Here is a 16,670-nt window from a genome sequence, read left to right as displayed (position 1 = left end):
TAAATATTATGTATTTAATAAACAATTTTCTCCTAAATTCATAAATAGTTCTTTGCTTCCCCTCAAAAACACACTTCTTTAAATTGTGTCACTTTTGCAATGCATGTACATGTTCTGCCATGGTTATGGACAACGCAAAGGACAAACCGGTGTTCCCCAGAACAATTTTACCGGTTCTCTTGGACAGATCGCGCACACCTATCGCTACCAAGTTTGCATGGCAAATCGTGGTGGGGCCGCGCGAGCGAGCGGGGAGTTGGTAGGCCTGCCCGCTGACTACGTTCTCTCGCCCGCGGTTTGTCAGAGTCCACAGTCCTAACTCGGCTTCAGGCTACGATAGATCGTATCTTTCGTCGGTTCGATCTTGCCGCGAATTCATCTCGCGCGCGTCAGCCTCGCCGTCCCTCATCGACCTCCTCGCTCACCTACGACCGATCGAACGACCTCCGACCACCTCCGACACTCAACCGACTTTTGCTTTTGCTTTTCTCGCGCGGTCACATCGACAATTCCCTCCGAACAGTTCTCTCTCTCTCTTTTTTCTCTCGCCTCTCTTTCTCTTAAGTGCTGGTGAACACAACCACTCGAGGATAACTATTGCCGAGGATACCAACGCCAAAAGTGAGGAACCCAAGAGGTAAGCCACGTGCGTCGCTCGTTGAGCCTTTCACGAGCGCTCGTCTCTGTCTGAAGTCTCGTCTCGCTTTGTTCCACAACGCGCCGATTATGGATTTCGAGTTGCGGTGCCTGTGGTAAATCGTTGGCCAGTTTTATGCCAACTGGCGTCCGTACGCAAAGAAGTTGTTCGATGATGGCATTGAATATAGCCCAGCATTACTGTGCTCCGTTTCTGCAGATTTCTTAATGAATGCGCGACTCGACTTGAACCTGCCATGCGTTCGCGGAGCTCTGACGTTTATGTCATTTTATTTTTACTGTGTAGAACGGAGCACCTGTCTAGGTGAACCGTTTGGTAAAAGAGACCAGGTTCTTTCGGGAAAGTGAGTGCCGTGTAAATGGTGGATTTTTTGGAGTATCTTTAGGTTGGACGTAGCTTCAGGAGTAAAAGTGTCTGTTGTTCATTGCGGGAACAATTGAATCGGTGAGTTGAAGAGCAGTGCAAGACCAAAGACCAATTGTTCAGGTATTTGATCCTAACATGTAATTCTGTGCATTTTTTCTATCGCAGGCTGGTTTCAAAAGTGAAACGTGGTTTATAAATTACGGACATAAAGCAGTATAATATATAGTATATTTTGATAATATAGCAGAGATTCAAACCTGAAGAATCCTTTCGATAGCTAGCTTTATTTTCTCCAGCATACTCTTATTGTTATCACACCCCAAGATACACAATTCCAAATAACACAAGTGTTCAATACTCGAAATTCGGATAATTGAAGTTCTACTCTATGCTTTCTTCAGTTGTGTCATTTTTAAGGCAATTGTGCGAAATCTGGACCCCAGAGCCATCGTATATTAAGTCTCTTTCCTTGAACTAGGCTTCTGTGTGTCTTGGTACTCTTTGGCTCTGGGTCTAAACACGATCTTAAAATTGTTTGAAAATAGCTCATCTTGGACTTGTACTATTCTTCAACCGATTTAATTTTAATATCGATGTGAATCTGGCTATGCTTTCCACATACCTATACAGCGAGGTTTATTGTATACGTAACGCCAAATGGCATTGCTACTTGTGCACTATGTGGATCGGATTCGATACCCATCTCATTTTTCGCAACTTTGACGAGGCGGTTCTTCCGGTATCGGTAATCTCGCCCCGTTTTTTCTGAGATTAGAACGAAATGTTAGAAATCGAGTAACGCAATCTCGTGACAGTTGGGGTCGAGCAACGAGGTCGGCTTTATTTTGTTTGGCGATAAATGCCGATAAACTGTTGTACAGCGCTTTTCCTTGGAAGATGCAAATGTTGCGAGCCTCGTAGAAATTGATCACTTTGATGGAAATGCATGGAATTTTTGGGATGACTGTTATTAGACATTTCTATTACTCACTAATAAGGGAAATTAAGGTTAGTTAGTGGGCTACAGTGTTTATAATCGCTAAGATTGTAATCTATAAATAACAAATAGAAATTGATTAGGATGTAAGTATGTAGAATTCTGTGAATAAGTTCTGTGAGTTGGAGGAAAGAAGAATTAAAAAGTTTAAAAATAGTTAAAAGAGTGACTCTGCTGATCAATAAGATTCAGTGACTTTAGAAGTCTAGAAATAGAAGGTTAAACTAAATGGTAATATATGTACGTATATAGACTCAATATATATAAAAACATAACGATATATACGTATATTTGTATATAATAATGCAAATGTTATGCAAATATAAATATTGAACAGAATTTGTATGTAAAAAATATAATATGTACACAATTGAAATTTATAATAATTTCACCTAAAAAATTATTTTTATCATTCTAAACTCTATTTACTGTATTACACAAGTATACTATTTTTTCTGTAAGATAATGTTAATTTTATTGAATAGTTTCCTACGTTTTTAAGCAAATTAATGAGCAGTATAGACATTTTTCTTAAAACATATTCTCTACGAGTTACACGAGATCAGGTTTCACGTCCTTTCGAATTTAGAGATGGCATTTGGATTTGTTTTCTTAATTCCACTTCGAATGTACATGAAATTTGTTAAGCGTGAGTGTTTACGCGAAACGTGTTCCTGAAATAACACAGCACCTTTGAATAAACTTATCACTATTTTACCCAGAAAATGACTCACTTACATATAGATTTTCTTTGAGTGACTAGATTTTAATCCTAAAGTGACACTGCAGTCGTTCATTGTTAGTACGTTCAATATGGAGTTCTTTCACAGTTGGGTGCAAAGAAAAAGTTTATGACGCACTTTCAGTAACGTCATCATTTTTTTAAACACTTTTATTTACTCTACTATGCAGTAGTCTATACTTATAAAAATTACTTGAACAGTTTTTAATTATTTGTGAAGTCCAATGTTGTAAATTTAATATATATGTAATTGAAAACGATTTATAAACTATTAAATCTTAATTTTAATTTTAAATGTATAAGTTATTGGTTTGTCTTGTAGAGAGGGAAGAAATTATCTTAGAAATAATAATTAATTACAATCACGAATTGTTTAATTAAACAGACTGAATCGAAAGTAAATCAGTCAACTTCAATGTATAAATGCATCATTATTCATTTTCTTGTCGGTCATTTTGCATAACTGAATGATGTTGAATATACATGTCTCTGACATCAAGAATTGACACGTTCTTTACTCGTATCTGCAAAAAGTTTTTCGTTCAACAAGTAATACTAGTACAGTGAATTATATAAAGAGTGCACTTCTTTGAAAAAGTCATTAACATTAATACATAGCTCAGTGAGTCCTGCAATAATTTCTCGTAGAGACTATTGACGCATACTAGCACTGATCATTGACGTATACTAAACCTATTTACGTTGCTCTTTCATTTTTTTCCCGCCATTTATACTAATAGGCGTCCTTCCTCATGATGAATTGGCAAAAATAGAGATATAGAGGAATATGTACGTATAAGATAATGTGATGACTTTAAAATTAAATTTCAGATAAATAATGGAATTTCATTATGGAAAATTACTTCTCTTATTATATGAATATTAAATCCACGCTAAAAGAATGTGAAGATGTAACAAATTTAATTTGTCAATTTTCCATGAATATTTATTTAATACGTAGCCACCATGGCCATTTGAGTCCATTATTTGTAAATTACAATTTTTTAAAGAAGTTAATAATAACTTTATCGACTTTTGTGCAGCATTAACATTAAATAATAAGTGCAATATAGAATTATACAATATCTTAACTTATTGTGATATACATGGGCATACAAGGTGGTCCACATAAAATGACCACTTATCTACGTTAAATATGGAAGATTTCAATATGCAATCAGTTTTATATTTCATATTTTATAATATTTGAAGGAGATACAAGTGTTTAATCAGGTTCTATTTCTTTAATTTTGCGAATGAAAATAAGAATCTGCATAAACAACTGCAACCTAATCATGACTTATGATTAGTTCAACATATTTCTTCAAAAGCAGTGATGGATCAAATTAGTAAACACTCCATCTGACATTCACATAAAACCAACTTGAAGGATTTAAATTGTATATTCGATTCGCTGCGATTAAAAAGTGTCAAAACCTTGAATATTTAAAAGATTACAAAGTCTTCAGTTTAATTCAATTCCAATCACAAGATAGAAGAACTAAAAATTCTAAATTGGTTTTGTACTAGGTTATCTCATAAGTAATGTTTCTTTCTGTTTTACATTTCAATTCAACAAATTAAGAGTTCTTCGAGGAAGAGTCTAAAAACTTAACTCACAGGTCAAAAGTAGTAGTAAAATGTAACATATTCGACAGACCTATGATTAAAAAACAGCAGTATTCGTTAATTTTTTTACGAATAAAATGACTTTCAGAAATTTTATTCATGGGATGACCCGTTAGGAAATGTACTATAGGTATATGCTCTAACAAGTAGACCACTTTTTCGCCTAAGTGTGTATCTATCACTTTCATTATCTCCTCAATTATAAATAACCTTTCTGTATTACGAAACTCGGTTTTCCTTTAACAATTACCAATGTGGCAAGAGAAACTGTTAGGGTGATGTCAAGTTGACACACCTCCGTGGCTCCTACAACCGCTCCATTCATTACTTCCCCCTCTTTGACTTTGACTATTCTTGCTAGAACTTGCGCATACGTACACTGTCAAACACGCTTGTCCATTTACTCGCGTTTCTGCAAGCTTTAACATCGCTCTCTTCGGCGCAAGGTCGCCAAGATGGAGACTCGACTTCGCTTTATCGTACCGCTGGAAATTATTTCTATCTTGGCATCGACTTATTATTGACTGATTGACACGTGTACGCGTGAACGGACTGCCACGTATGTTGCGATTAGTCACGCCATGGGGAGGCGCTTCCCGTCTCGGTCTTGGGAAACAGGCAATTTTGTAAAAATTATTATCACGGTACAGTTGATATCAGACTACGTTTCTTTCTCACTGACTTCCACGGCTGTTTGATTTTATCTCTGAAGTACATCACCGGTCAAGAGCTTGGAGTCACTTCGTGAGTGGTAGAGAATAGAAGTGAAGAAATTTTATTAGAGAAACGAGCTTAAATAACTCTGTATTCATTTTTCAATGAATTATTTTCTTTTTTAATAATTACAGAAGCATTAATTTCGAATTTTCGAAGTTTTTCTTGCTTCAAGGTTTTTAAGGAAAATGGCGAGCAATTTATATTGTCTCAAAGAGTGCAGTAGTGCACAGAAGCTTAAAATTATTAGGCTGGAATATTGTCAATCCTTGAATTGCTGTAACCTTTCTGGAGTTATTTCAAAGACTGTATCTATTGTTCTTACATTTCCAAATTGAATTACATAACATATCAAGTAATTAGTTTTTGTTAAGTATATAATTTAATTCAAAATAATATTTACAATTGCTTATACTTATAACAGACACAAATTATAAAAGTATATCTCTGGCTGTTATTAAATTTAATAATTGGTGACGAATTAATATTTTACTCTGCATCTTAATTATTTATAAACAGTAAGACTTGGAGTGTTTTAATTTTTCAATAATAAAAAAATTGCAGCATTGAGTTCGATAAAAGTAATTAATAAACATTAAACATTACTTCCACGCTATTCTAAATTCTAATATGTACAGATTATTATTAGCTATTCAAAGTGCTATGAAAGTTGGTAAGTACCTACTTTTGCTCCACGACGAACCATTTTGATTCTAAATTGCTTCCTTCTTGCTACAACTGTTTCGATTCAAGGGCAAAGATCCTAAAACGCTTAATTTTCTTGAGTGAGAATGCGATGACATTGGATTTGTCGCGGACAGGCTTAAGACTAGAAGTTGTTTCTGATTAACGTCTCGTTGCGTAAGGACTTATCCACGTTGCGACAGGGAAGGTGCCCAAGAAGTCTAGAGGTGCTGTACACTTACAAGGAGAAGTCATGGACTTCGGGTATATCCGATTTCGATCAAACTTTTTTTGGTGAATCTAGAGCGAAAATAATTAGAGTCATGTTCGAGCGTTTGTGCGAACGGACCTTATTTGTAAAGATATTTAGTGTTGAAGTTTCATCACAACGAATCCAGAGGTCTTGGGTTCGATCCCCTTCTCTGTTAATTTCTTCTTTTTACCTTTGTTTTTCGTAGAAAAATCAGTTTCTGTAAAGATCATCATAATTTTATCATTAATACAGTTTTTTGAATATGTCTGCTCATTATAAATTTGTGAATGTCTGCCTTTAACTAACAATGAATAAGTTTCGAAGCATATGTAATCAAAAATAATATATATATAGGATTAAGGAAAATTATCAGAAGAAACAGTTTTCCCTATGTCATCGATAAAACAAATTTCATTAACATTAGAGAAAATGTTATACATATCCACTGGTGGGCACTGTACAGCGTGTTGTGTAGTTCTTTGTTACTTCTAGTAAAATTCTAGCAGAATTTTCTACGAAAAGCAAAGACAAAAAAAGAAATTAACCTAAAAGAATATCGAATCATGACTTGTGGATTCGTAGTTTAGTACTTTTTGCTTTGAACCTATACGTATACGCCAACCTTTAGTCCGATGAAACTTTAACACTAAATATTTTAAATAAGGCCTATTCGCTCAAACGCTCGAGTATAACTCTAATTATTTTCGTTGACGATTCACCAAAAAAGTTTGATTGAAATCGGATACCCGAAGTCCATAATTTCTCCTTGTTAGCGTAAATAAGCGAGTGTTATTCTTTGATGGTTAATCGAATCTAATCACGCTATTGAATCTTTATCAAAGCTCTTCGTACATTTCAAGTTGAAACAACTTTCAACTCTTACTTCGATATTAATTTATTAAGTGATTTCAAGTTGAAACAATTTTCAACTCTTACTTCGATATTAATTTATTAAATGATTTCAAGTTGAAATAACTTTCAATTATTGCTTCGATATTAATTTATTAAGTGCTACAGAATATTATTTTCATCAGTATTGAAAGGTATTGATGGGGTTTGTAACGGAAATTATATCCTAGAATTTTACTTCTTGGATTTTAAATATTCAAATAATGTGGAAGTGTCCAAATACTTATGCACAATATTATATTTGTTTTATAATATTCATTTTTACTTATGTTACATTGTTATATTTAACAGTAAGTATTTGGTCTAACATTTATTTTGTGTCAAGTTTCTTCTTCAATAAGTCCTTTTTTAAGTTGTATATTATAATGCATTATTTTTAAAAGTATTATTTCTAAATTTTATTATCATTTCTAAAAGTTTCATATTTTTGTAAGCGGTACGCGTCTTCACTTATTTCATGCAGAAGTAATGGAATAGCCATGAGTTTGATTTTCAATTGAGACAGTCACGTATTTAATTAAGATACGTGTTCGTCGGAAAGTGACATTATCGATCGTTTAGTAGAATCGATACACGATAAATTACTCGAGATGATACCGATCGAAAAAAGTTGCCAGTGTTTAAGCGTCGATTGATAGAAATTTGTGCAGCGAGGTTGTGGACAGGTTTCACTGGATATAAAATATTGTAATTACTTACAACATAATTTATAATAATGGTTATAAAAGAACGTTTATTAGTTAGCTCGCAATCAGTTTAAGAAGTCATAATTTTTGAGTCTTGATCGTTATTGCCATTGTTTTTCTTTGAATTATATAATTTATTTTTGAGTGAGTTAAAAATTACAACAATAAACTGGTTGAAAATCCTTATACCAAAAACATTGATAGATTTGATTAGACTTTACTGTTTGCTGAAGTTTGTGTAGTACCTATGAACTTTACAATCGTTAGCTTCTTTATAGGATTCTAAATTTATAATTAGTATCACCTGTATACCTTGTTATGACCTCGATAAATCATTCAAAATCAGTGTCTTGATCGCTAAATGTGCCTTGCATTGTGCTAAATTATTTTTCTTTAAATCGTAGTTTATGTACCAATTATATTTTAAAGAACAAAAAAGTTTCAATATTAATAGAACTACTAAATTTCATTATCTGTGTTTAAAAATATCATAGAAAAATTAATTAGTTGATAGTAGCTATAATTACGTAAGATCTATATAAAAATATTTTGGACACACAAATTTGTTTCTAAAAATATACTCTGTTGTCGTTTACATATATCTCGTATATTTTTAAATAATTAATAATAACATTTTTAATAACAGCAAAGAAACTAAATCGTTCAACTGTTAGGATCAGTAGAAGAGAAGGTGGAAATATGGACTCCATTGTCTTTTGCGAAAAACTTATATTAAAAACAGTTTTGAAAAAATGGGGTGCTGATATGGATCAGAGCTGCAAAAGTAAAAACTCGTAAGAAATAGTTTTCTTTATTTGCAGAATTTATATCTTAACATCAAAACAAGTTTTCTTCATATTTATCGTAATTATGTGTAACACTTTAAGTTAAATGTTGAAATGTTGTGCAAGGTTAGACAATTATTTCAACAAAGAATTTCAACAACGTAATCATTTTGAACACTTACTAAAGTGCAACTAAGACGCAATTGCGTTAAATTATCAATATATTTATTTCAATCATCTTTTCGGCATTTCCCAACAAGTTTGACCTCGATTGACCTTCTGTAGATAGTTTGCAAATTTGTCTTAAAATAAGGTACAATACTAGCGAAAAATAAAAGTATGGTTCCATTTAAAAACATGGCCGTGACCTTCAGCTCACCTTTGCGCGTCCACGGGAAAAATAAAAGTCCCACTACATAATATTTTGGAAATATTCGTCTGTAATGTTTTATAATTTCCACCCTGTATAATATAAAATAAGTGTGTAATCTACATTTGCTTTGTCTATTTATTTTGTATTTTATTAATTTTGGCATATATGTGCATTATAATATATGTTTATAATATTTTAAATATTGTGTTTATAATATAATATATATTTACAATATTTAAAATATTGTGTTTTTATATTTTTGTAATTACACACTACGTCTTTAAAAAGTAGTAAATTTCATGTGAAAATTTGTTCTCTAAAATTTTCTAAAATATTTTCTAGGATGTTGCATTTACAAAACACATATAATACACTTATGTAGATGTTAGAACAAAGGTATTTCTAGTAAATTCTTGGTATATACCTTTCTTCAGATAATAATGAGAAAAGTATTCAGTAAAGCGTTAGACTTGTTCCTCACTTACAATTTCAATTAATGAGGTTTTATTGTTTAATTGTTGATTTATTGTGAATTTTCGAAGCTATCTCGAGGTCGCAATCCACGTGTGGATTATACATCATGAATCTCTTTTTATAGATACTGTATCTATTAATTTATTTACATCATCGCGATCGTTACAAGTGCTTTATAAGAGTGCAAAAAGCTAAACGACGCCTTTTTCAAAGTGTTTTAAACATCATGCTGCTTACAAAAAGTCGATGAATTGAAAAGCACACAGCGTTTCCTGATAGGCTCTAAAAAGCATGAGATAATATTTCACGCTATAAATAAATGACATTAGCAATGGATATTATTATTATTATTAAAAAATGTGAAATAGAAATTCTGCTAAAACTGTTAATAAATCATTAAAAGGTTTATTTTAAATTATTAAGAGATTTGTATTATTAAAAAATCTATCTCGATTAAACATTCTATAACTTTCTTATTCGAATCCACATACTTCTATTTCACGATATTTTATATGCATTTTTTATAAGTTGCATATTTATTTTATTTTCTATTAGTTTACAGTTTGATATCAACTATGGGATTATAGAGTATATTAGCCCATCTAGTACAGAAACGTCTTGAAGACATCCAGTGAGGTCCTAAAAATGTCCAAAAGACGTCTTTGAAACGTTCGAAATGATAAATCAGTAGTGTATCTTTAGGACGTCTTAAATGACGTTCATAATACGTTTTCAATACGTCTAGGTTACGTACTAGTAGACGTTTAAACAAAAAATAGATATTCTTAAGATGTCCATATAGTGTGTCTTTAAGATGTCTAATGGATGTACAATTCAGAAGTCTTAGAGACCTGTACTGTTGGATGTTTTTAAGACCTCTAAATTATGTCATAAGATACTCAGGCATAAATTGACGTAAAATAGACATTTTCAAGATGTGTACTATCTAAGAGATACACGGTCATTGCGTTTTAATTTTTTTTAAGTGGGTAGTTGTTCCTATTTCTGATATCCAATTCCTAAAAGTCAGTATTTGAGCTCTGAGACCCATTCAAGGTGATTTCACCTTGGTATAATAACGTAGCAATGTAGGTTTTTCTATTGTATTGTACTTTGTGTCAGTTAAATATTATCGAATTGTAAAGATATACATATAATTCTATTCACTACTTTCGTCAATACATTACAGTACAATTTTTAACTGTCACTTTTGTGAAATTTAATTCAATATGGTTTTGCAATACATAAAGGTATTTATTGTATTCAATAAATGTTATTTATGCAAAAATTGAAGCGAAGGTGGTGAATAAACTTTTTTTATATTGGAAATATTATTATTGAAAAAGTTAAGTTTGAAATGTTATGAGATACGTACGCAGTTAAATGCGACTTTTTTATCGTGCTTATGTATTATTTGATTTACAACGGTAGTGTTATATGTTTAATCCTCTTAGAATAATATTTTTGATAAGTATTTATTTTTTTATTATGTTCAAAATTGCAAATATAAATATAACAATAAATACCGCCTTTATCGCGAACAGAATTCAACTCGACAAATTATGGTGTTTCATTTAATTTAGTTGCCTAATTCTTGTGCAATCTTTTCGTTTCATTAGAAAAGGCTTTCAACTTCTTTATGATAAGTATTATTTCAGAAACCAAATTAAATAAGAAACAATTTACAGCCATTTGCTCTAAATTACACCATTCTTAAACCTACAAAATCTAACGTTGCATCTAAAAATAATGTATAATATTAAATTTTACCAAAACGTACACATACCCGATAAAAAGATTCGTTTTACTTTCCTCATTTTACTTGTACCTAAATATCGCCCCCTTGTCAGTAGTGGAAATAAATAACGTTCCATATTGTGTAACAGTCTCTCCGTTTTCTGCACTAAACGCAAAAAGAAACTGGGGAAGTCAATAAATATTTAAATACCAACCGAGAGTGTAGAAATTTAAATGGACATTCTTTTATGGAAAGTTATCATAAAAACTGTTCCGTTAGACAAAATCTGACGCGACAAGAGGTCACGCAATTAAATGGAGAGCAGACGTCGTGAACTCAGCAAAGAAGACAAAGTGTTGAAATGGGTCAAATCGAGATGAACCAGTAGGTATTTCATTATTCTGCTCCTCGGATAGAACCGTCTGACAATCTCTGAATGATTGAGACAGAGGATTGCACACGTCACTTGTCAGACGCGACGCCGAATGCAGTTAACGATGCAACGGTTCGGCACACCTATGTCGTCGACTCGTGATAACGAGTCTCCAGGTGTTTACGTCCATGCGACGTCATTGAATCCACCTTTACCATTTCAGCCACCTCGATTCAGCGCCTTGCAATAACAGAAACATGCGTTTTGTTCTTGCGTCTTGCTTTTCTGTGGCGCGTTTCACTCTGAGTTATTCTTACCAGTATGACCTTTTAGTATCATGAAGTAAATATCCCAGTAGTCGACTGTGTCTCGGTACCTGAGCACTATCGCTAATTTTATTTAATTTTAAGATGAAATTCTGATGTGATTAAAAATAAAAGGTATCAGATTGTAAGCTAAGCTTCAGCACTATGACACGTAATTCTGTGATAGATCCTTTTTTAATCAATTTTTCGTAGCATCAACTGTAGTTTGTGGTTGTTAGTGAAGACTATTGTAGATGGCGTTTTTAAACATGTGGGATATTTTTGGAGGTTAGAATTTTGGAGTTTAGGTAAAAATAAGAAAAATGTGAGACACTTTAAGAAGATAGGTTCTAGATATAAAAGCAATGAAAAAAGTTTGGATGCACATATATTCCAAAACGCATAGCTCTTTAGTCACATTTTATTTTATATTGCGTGGAATGGTAGTCCATTTCATGCCTGTACATTCCGTTATCTTCTTAAAGATCCAACTCCATGAACGTGTGACACACAATGATAGGTCTTAATGAAAGTATCACACTGTACATAATATAAAATAGCGTATAACTAAAAAATTAAGCGTTTCTGGATATATGTGCACATAAACGTTTTTGATTGTCTTCGTGTCTAGAATCTATCTCTAAAAATGTTCCACAGTTTAGAAACACCCTGTTGATGGGAATAATGTGACTCTTGGAACTTATTAGAGAGTAAAGGATGTTTTAGAAAAGAAATAACTTTAGATATTTGTTGTTAGTGTTTCTGTTTAAAGTTTGTTTTATTCGAAATTGTTGTTTATGGTATCTCCAAGAATCTTTACCATTTGTCTAGTAAGGGCATTCGGTAAGCTGTAGTAGTAGGTATGGATGATTAACGCATAGATGTTATCCCTGTGGAGGACATATTGCTCATAGATATATGAGCAGTGGTGGGCAAAGAAATTCTAAACAATAAGAGGAGGGAAAAAATACTATAATTGGTATAAAGTGAGGAGATATCTCAGAATAAAAGAGTGATATCAATTGAAATAAAATATTTATTATAGAGTTTACTGATACTCATGTATGAACTTAAATGCGAATTTTAAATTTCCTTTTTGTCTGTCACTGTGTATCGTAATTGTGTAATATACAAGATAATGAAAGAGGTTGGGTCAGTGACATTAAAAGTTTCATAATCACAGAGCTGCTATCTTTATTTTTGTTTCTTTCTCGCAAAAATTATGGTAAAAATAGCACAACTTTTTCTATCCAAGGTAATATTATCGAATTGACACAATTGTGCGTGTCACTCGTTACAAAACAAACATAATCTATGCACATATATACAGAGTATTTAGCAACAGGAGTGAGAAACTTTAAATGAAAATGGAAATTCATTTAATGGAGATGGAGATTCCGAGTTATTATATGGTGAAAAGAAGCATAAAATATGTCTGACTCGTGGCATATTCTACTGATTTCGCTGTGTCTGACTTAAGACTTATTATACTGATTTCGTCGTGTCTGACATGGTACTGATTCTATTGACTTTACTGTGTTTACGCAGCACTTATTCCAGTGACCTCATTGTGTATAGCTTGAGACTTATTCGACTGATTTCGCTGTGCCCCACCTGTCTAATACATGCCAGCAGTAGAAAAAGTCTCGAGTTAGACATATTCCACACGTATTTTAAGTGCTTTTTAAATAATTAATGAAGCTTCAAACACAAATTCATCTACCCTTATTTTGGTCTTATTTTAGCATGCAGAATCAATTCCAAAAATTTCTGATACCTGTTATTGAACGCCCTGTATATATAGGTATCGTATTTCGTATTTATGTTACAATGCCTCTAAGTAACACATTTTTACACACGTATAAGACTTCTTTAGTAAAAATATATTTCCTTATTCAATGCTAATGATCTTGAACGATTTTGATATGTATGTTGACTGTGTTGAGAAGTTCAATGATCTTAGTAATTTTCACTTACGAATACAATGACTGTCACTTTAATTTACTTCCTTAATGTAATACCTCGTATTCAATAATATGTATTCCTTTTGTGTTAGATTCAAATTAAGTTGAGGTTAAATTTAAGTTTGACTGGTTTGAGTTTTTTTAAAGAAAAAAATAATTGCAAATTGTGATAATATTTTAGTATATATTATTAGTGTTAATTACCCCGGTTCTTCGTAAACTTTCCAAGGATTAGACGTAATTTTTTGATTCTTCGGAAGAAGATATAAATTGACATAGATTATTTTTATCACGAATCCTTCAATCGTGAAAATCTTCCTAAAATTCGCCAAATTGAATAGCACTGTAGTTAGCACAAAGTCATAATAAGTGTCAGGCCATGAAAAATAGACGATTATAAGTAGTTATACAGAGTATTCCAAAACTGGTGGCACAAGCGAGAAACCAATGATTATACATGAAAAAATAAATCGAAAATGTAGAATAAAGTTTTTTGATATCGTACTTAGCTTTCGAAAAAATTGAGTTTGAATTATGATCAGGTACAAGCGTATAGAAGTACAGTTTTGGTTGTTTGAAGAGTACATGGGTTAAGAGGAAAACTCACGGTCTAACCATTGACTATCTCTACCTCTATGGTGAGCTAGAAGCAGTCTCCTTTCCTCATTTACTCCTCGAATACCTAAACTTGTGCTTCGGTACACTTGTATTCGATTAAATTTCAAAACCATTTTTCTCGAAAACAAAGCATGGTATCAAAAACTGTTATTCTACATTTTTGTCTTATTCTTTCATATAGAATTATCTCCTTCTCACTTGTATCATGAGTTATACCCTGTATAGTGTCTGGAATGAGTATTGTCAAATTCCACCACAGCTTTATGAGACGAGTGCCCTCTGACCTTAGTTGCTGACAGTCACTGCTTGCTTTAAACGCTTGTAATTAACAAGCGAAAGCTCGAACTCGATTTCGTCATGATTGACTTTCGTCTCATCTTAACGTCTGGAATCACCCCTTAAATATTCCTCTACTTGTAGCCAAACAGCTTAATGCGTTCATGTTTAGTTTATCTATGCTCTCAATTTACAGACCATCAATACAGAAATCACTCAAGTGTTGTACCCTTTATCAAAATTACCTTTCAATATTAATTACAAATCTACGATTAAACATTTACCACAAAACCACAAGTCTGGTTATCTGTTACATCGTATCGTGAAAGACAATATTAAGCTAGCACCTGAAGCTACACAGAAATATGGTCACTGTTAATAAAACCTATTTGTCGATGAATTTTATAATTTCACCCATGAATTCTGTCGCGTGTCAGTGAGGAAGAAAACAGTATAATAAAGATCTCTATAAACAAAGTAATCTGTAGAAATTCGAAAGTAACACGAAACAAAAATTAATGAACAAATCAGACTGAATGCAAAGAATATTAACATATAGAGAGAACATCAGAAAAGTGACAAAGAAAAATGCATAAATTAAAATATCTGTAATCCTTTAGTTTAATTCCTTTCTCCAATGCCTATAGCATATGCAGCCATTTCTGGTAAACTTGCGCATGCTCGTGATTATAGCGTCTCCTGATTACTACAATTTTAGCAAGAGTCTAAAATTACAAGTTAATATTAAATTGGTTTAATCGTTTAATATTGGTAAACGAAGATAAATTGTATGTTATAGCATGTGTAGGCATGTTATAAATGTAAGTGTATGTTCTTTAATATATGTTGTACATTAAGGAACTAAATATGTTCGTATATCTACAAAATAAAGATAAGAACTTGTAGTAAAATGTAAACATGAACGAATTAATAGATACGGATGAAGAATTAGTCACAAGAACTGAATCATTCATACCGTCTTTTTGTCTTTTGCAGTTATACATAGTAGCCTTATCTGCATCCATTGTTACTTTCGATGTGAAGTATGCTTCCTTGCTTATAATATAATATTATAATGAAAATGTAATTTCTAGATATACATACATAATAATTACTTAACAGTATAATTTTCTTTTATAATTTAGGGCAACTCGAAAGCCATGAAACTTCGAAATGAGTTAGTTAATTAAATACTAGTTTTAACATTGTAAATGGTAAAGATATCAAGACCATTTTAATGCCCAACCTTAACCTCATAGTTTAAATGAAGATTATGGTGCAATTGTAATGCGCTATAATGATTGTACTTGGAGAAAATATGCTCCACGTGCTTGCAGAAAATGGAATTACTTCCCTGTGCAGATAATAAAGACCTTGGTAGCATTCCTTTTTCATAACAATTAATAGCCTGCAGAGAATGATTAGGTTTAATGGATCCGTTTGACAAACGGAGGGTTAACTCATAAGTGGTGCAGTCTGAGTTACATGAGTCTACAATGTACACATTTATTATGTACGTGTACGTATAGTCTAAATAAGTTAGGCTAGCAAAACTACTGAGGAAGCACTTACTACTCAAAGAATTGGCAACAATGTTTCATAACGATATCAAATAATTTAACTGATGATATTTAAGTAATTTGATATTGAAGTGTTCACTGATTGTAGATACTTAGATAGTTGACTAATTTTTAATACAGTATTACTATAACTCTATATTATAATTACATTGTGAATGTTTATGCATTTGTAGGAAATTTGTGCTCGTTGTAGTAGGTACTATTTTCCAAAGTTGAAAAGGACATCTATTTAGATTTAATATATTTGTCTTACTTAGAAAAATATGAATTCGCATAAACATCTGGAGTCTAATTATAATTATATATTGAGTAATATAATTCAATTTTTTAAATATTTTTACAATACATAATATTAATTGTTATAATACACATCTCACGTGTGCCATGAAAAAGTGCGAAAGAACCGCTAAAGATTGAACGACCATTTAAATATGTACCTATTTACGCTAAAAGTCAATTTTAAATGTCATTAAATAATACTTATTATTAATAAAATCATTCTCTAGAGGTAAAGAAATAAATTCATTTTTATTGAAGTGTAAATAA

General features: G+C 32.1%; 1 protein-coding gene across 2 annotated transcripts in view; it reads left to right on the top strand.

Annotated features, from left to right (window-relative positions):
• The first annotated feature begins 363 nt into the window (after nt 1–363).
• Wdp (Leucine rich repeat protein windpipe) overlaps nt 364–16,670 on the top strand; it is a 44,267-nt gene continuing 27,960 nt past the window's right edge. For both annotated transcript variants that reach the window (XM_076391260.1, XM_076391258.1), the window contains exon 1: nt 364–637. The gene's annotated coding sequence lies outside the window, so the exon portion shown is untranslated. The remainder of the gene's footprint in view (nt 638–16,670) is intronic.

The sequence above is a fragment of the Calliopsis andreniformis genome, unplaced genomic scaffold (genome assembly GCF_051401765.1).
Source record: "Calliopsis andreniformis isolate RMS-2024a unplaced genomic scaffold, iyCalAndr_principal scaffold0022, whole genome shotgun sequence".
Taxonomy (NCBI): Eukaryota; Metazoa; Arthropoda; class Insecta; order Hymenoptera; family Andrenidae; genus Calliopsis; species Calliopsis andreniformis.
This window is presented reverse-complemented; position numbering and strand designations above follow the sequence as displayed.